This window comes from Gnatocerus cornutus, unplaced genomic scaffold (genome assembly GCF_029298725.1).
Source record: "Gnatocerus cornutus isolate USDA-ARS CGAHR unplaced genomic scaffold, icGnaCorn1.1 ctg00000181.1, whole genome shotgun sequence".
In the NCBI taxonomy this organism is placed as follows: domain Eukaryota; kingdom Metazoa; phylum Arthropoda; class Insecta; order Coleoptera; family Tenebrionidae; genus Gnatocerus; species Gnatocerus cornutus.
In genome coordinates, this window is record NW_028275514.1 from 102,758 (window position 1) to 107,604 (window position 4,847).

Below are 4,847 nucleotides of genomic sequence, written 5' to 3' on the forward strand. Positions count from 1 at the left end.
AGAAGCAATTTTTCTCGACGAAACCATTTTATAATCATAAAAAAAACTCCCCAAACACCACAAACCAACAAAAATACGGAAATCTTGCATTGTTTGCATTTTTCAGACACTCTAAATAAAACTACGTCGATGTCGGCGGATTTTCAGTCGGTCGTCGGTCGACAGAAATCCAACGAAATTTTCATTTGTTCTTCTCAAAAACGAAAAACAAACAAATCAACAAAACATTCCCTACTATTAGTCGACATTTCGAGCAGAAACTACGAACGTCGAAAGATTTAAAAAATGAAATATGTAGGTGTGCGTGCGTGCGTACTTACTTGAAACTTTTTTCTTGTTTCATCGTCGCACTGGAACAAATTAAATTTTAATGCAATGTAAACGCGACCACACTTTCGACGAAAACATCTCTATGAATCGAACGACGTCGGAAAAAGAATAAATCGAGAAGAGAACAAATCATGAAACAACACACACCCACCCCGCCCGGCCCGGCCAGAGTGGTGGGAATTTCGATGAATGAACAGACAAAGAAACCAACTCTGTTATCAGTTCTAAGAAAGAAAGCAGGTAGCGGCGGCGGCGAACCTTCGACCGTACTACGGTCAGTTCATGAATTAACCCCGTCCGTTCGGAGTTTATTCATCTCCGGTCCGTGTCGGCGTTTACTTCAAGTGGGTGCTATTTCCATCTAAGCAAGCAAGTGAGTAAGTAAGTTCTCAAATTTTAAATTACGTTAATCGCAAGTGACTCGTTGAGATCGTCAAACGAACAATTTAATTTAACGCCTCATACGAGTTTTTTTTTTTCGTCATTTTGTCGCAAAAAAAAAACTAAAAAACGACTCGCAAAAAAAAATTTTTTTTTTTTCTTCTTTTAAATCTTGTACATTTTCTGACATGTGTACCATCGAAAAATGTCACATCCAAACGATCGAACAATCACAAAAAATCGTCAACGTACCATCTTGGAAAATTTTACCAGGCAACGACCATACCACGTTGAAAACTACCGGTTCTCGTCCGATCACCGAAGTCAAGCAACGTCGGGCGCGGTCAGTACTTGGATGGGTGACCGCTTGGGAACACCGCGTGCCGTTGTCTCTACTCTTTTCTTTTTTTATTAACATTTCTGATGTCAAACTTTTTTTAAATATATTTTTCACTATTTATATTTTCTCTCAGGAACTTATATAGTATGAAGACGAAAATTTTTAATTCGTTCGAGTTGAATTTGTGGTTCTGAAAAGAACCGATTTTTTTTTCTTTTTTTTCCAACCAACTTCCAAGCTGCTCGAGGAGGATTTATTTTGAACTGGTGTATTTGGTGACGGCCTTGGTTCCTTCAGAAACGGCGTGCTTCGCCAATTCACCGGGCAAAAGAAGACGCACCGCCGTCTGGATCTCCCTGCTGGTTATGGTCGAACGTTTGTTGTAATGAGCGAGGCGACTGGCTTCAGCAGCTATACGTTCGAAGATGTCGTTCACGAAACTGTTCATGATAGACATAGCCTTGCTGGAGATACCGGTATCGGGATGGACCTGCTTCAACACCTTGTAAATGTAGATGGCGTAACTCTCCTTCCTCCTGCGCTTCTTTTTCTTGTCGCTCTTCGAGATGTTCTTTTGAGCTTTTCCGGCCTTCTTGGCCGCCTTACCGCTGGTCTTGGGTGGCATTCTCTTCTAGTCGTCGAGTTAAAAAAACGTTTAAAAACAGAAACGAGACAGACACGACGTGCACGTTACGACGAGTATACTCGATCTAAAACGCCGCACATCATCATTTGGTCTGTGGTTACTTTTTCGTGGTCTCACGATCTTCGTGTTCTTCCACAGTCATGGATCCTTTTCTTCGGTGGTTTTCTTCTTTCTTCTTGTTTTCTTCGTGGCCTATTGTTTCGGTGGTTTTTCTTCTTTCTTCTTCGGTGGGTCTTGTGTTTCCAGTGTGGGACCTTTTCTTCTTCTCTTCTTCTTTCTTCTATTCTTCTTCCATTGCGAGTCTTGGCCTCTTGAATCTTCTCGTGGTGGTTTCCTCTGTTTGCTTCCGAATTGTTGGGTTGTCATGTTCTGCTGCCTTCTCGAAGTGCCTCCTGGCGATCTTCTGGATGACATCTTCAATGGGTGGAATCTTCAGGTCGTTGTGGATTTGTTCGTTGGTCATGAACCATGGGGCGTCGATGGCGTTCCTCAGGGTCCTGTTCTGCACGATTTGGAGTTTCTTCTTTCTTCTTTCGTCTGCTTGGTTCCAGGTTGGTGCTCCGTACGTCATGGTGGGCCTAATAACAGAAGTGTAAATACGTATTTTGTTTTCAATACTTACCTTACTCCTCCGGTTGAGGAGTGGGTAGAGTTCCTGGTTGATCCTTTTCGCCTTGATTTCCGCTTCGTTGATGTGCTTCTGGAAGTCAAGTTTTTGGTCCATGGTGATTCCAAGGTACTTGACTTCCGTCTTCCATGGGATGTCTTCTTCGCTGAACTTGATGCTTCTTATTGGTTTGTGCTTCTTTGGTCTCTTCGTGAAGATGATTCCGTTGCTCTTCTTCCCGTTGACTTTGATCTTCCATTTTTCTGTCCATTTTTCGATTTCCTCCAGGTGGGTGTTGATCTTCTTGGCGAGTCCTGCGGTGTGTCTTCCTTGGGCCAGGATGGCCGTGTCGTCCGCGAACGTAGCGATGACGGTGTCATCCGTCGTTGGAACGTCCGCGGTGTAGAGCAAATACAGGAGCGGCCCTAGGACAGAACCCTGAGGGACTCCTGCTTTGCTCCACTTCTTGGTGGATTCCTCTTCGTTGACTTTGACCTGAAAACAGCGATTAGTAAGGTACGAGTGGATTAACTTACCGTAGGCCAACGGGATCCGGAAATCGATAAGTTTCCGGACGAGTCCTTGGTGCCAGACTCTGTCGAAGGCCTTTTCGATGTCCAAAAAGACTCCTGTTGTCACTTTTGAGACGTTGAATCCTTGGATGATGAAGTCTGTGATCCTTGTTGTTTGGTGGATGGTTCCGTGTCTTCTTCTGAATCCGTGTTGTTCTTCCGGGATGATTTTTCTTTCTTCAATTACTTCGAGAATTCTTCTTTGGATGACTCGTTCGGCTACCTTGCTCAGACTGGAGAGCAGACTGATGGGTCGGTAGCTGGCGGGGTCCTTCTTCTTCTTTCCTGGTTTGTGGATCATGATGATTCTTGCTTCCTTCCATGCTTCCGGGAACTTCCGGAGACCTAAAATTGCATTGGTTATTTTCAGTAGTGCTTGTTTTACCTACCTGTGGCAATTTTTGGATTTGCCGTGTGGTGATTCCGTCCTTTCCCGGAGCTTTCTTCGGGTTGAGGTCCTTGATGATTCTTTCGATTTCTTCTTCGGTTGCTTCATCCATCCTGTACCCTTCTGGTACCTGGAGGTGATGCTGGACGTTCTGGTCGGTTTCCATCTCGAAGTTCCTGTCCTGTGAGGGGTTGTTGGTGAATTGTTCTTCCATCTTCTCCGCGAAAACTTCTGCCTTCTCCCTGTCTTCGTACGCCGTTCCGGTTTCCGTTTCGAGGGGGGGGATTTCTTCTCTTTTCTTCCTCAGTGCTCTTGCCATTCTCCATGGTGGATGATCTTCTTCGTTGAGTTCTTCCATTTTTCTTTCCCACTTCCGGTTTTCCTTCTTCCCTGAGAATCCGGCTGAGTTCGTGGTTCCATCTGTTGAGTTCGCTCTTGTCCTGTGGTGCGAGGGTTCTCTGAAACACTTTTTTAGCTTTTCTTTTTTTCTTGACGATCTCTTTGATCTCGTCGCGAACTTTCTCTGGTATTTCATATTGAATCTTACTCGTTTTGGATTTTTCCATCGCTGATTGAATGGCTCCTTCAAGTTTCTTCGTTGCTTCTTCTAGTTCTTCTCCGTTGTTGATGTCGATTTCTTCGATGGTGAAGTTTTCTTCGTACTTGTTCCAGTTGACCTTCTCGATGATCCTTGGTTCTCGCTTTCGGCTTCCGTCCAGCGTCAGCACGATCGGGTTGTGATCGGAACTGAGCTCGTCTTCCACTTCCAGCTTGAACCTTTTGTTGATGTCCTTGATGATTCCGATGTCCAGGATGTCCGGCTGTCCACAGTTTCCAGGCGGGTATCTTGTCGGCTCATCTGTGGAAATAACGGTGAGTGTTCGATTTTCTACGTACCTTAAAAGTTTTCTTCCTTGCGTGTTGGTGATTTTGCTGTTCCAGACGATGTGTTTGGCGTTGAAGTCGCCCATTGCGATCGTCGGTTCCCTCCTTTTGAAGATTTCGTCGAGTTCCTCTTCGTCGATTGGTGCTCCTGGCGGCGAGTAAACCGCGAACAACGCGAGTTTACCGCTCTTCGTGGAGACCACGATTCCGGTTTGTTCCACGTTTTCATTGGCGGCTGTGTTGTTGAGTGGGTGGTGCTGGATGTTCTTCCTGATGAGAATGGCCACACCCCCTCCTTGTCTGTTTTCTCTGTCTTTTCTAAAACAATAAAAATGTTGAAATTTTAAACTGTCCTTACCTGATAGATGGGTCTCATTTAAGAGGGCCACATCTATTTCCTTCTCCTTGAGGAAGAGCTCCAGCTCTTGCTTCTTATTCTTGATCCCATCTGCGTTCCAGGCGGCGATTTTCAAACCGTCCGCCAGTTGTTTCTTCATTTTTTCTTTTTTCTTACTCCCACTCAAAGTGTTCTTCTTAATTCGCGGTCATCCTGATGATGCGACCGATGGTTTTGTGGAATTGGAGGATTTCCTCATCCGTTGGATTTTTAGCCTGAAATTGAATCAATAGAGATGACAGTTCTTCAGCTAACTTACCTGTGTCCGTTTTTGGGGCGGACTTTGATTCCGATTTTTTGA

At 44.7% G+C, this 4,847-nt stretch overlaps 1 non-coding gene across 1 annotated transcript; it reads left to right on the top strand.

Annotated features, from left to right (window-relative positions):
* The first annotated feature begins 983 nt into the window (after window positions 1-983).
* LOC148165830 (5S ribosomal RNA) lies at window positions 984-1,103 on the top strand. The gene has a single exon (XR_015771145.1). It is a non-coding gene; the product is annotated as a 5S ribosomal RNA (ribosomal RNA).
* Window positions 1,104-4,847: the final 3,744 nt, after the last annotated feature.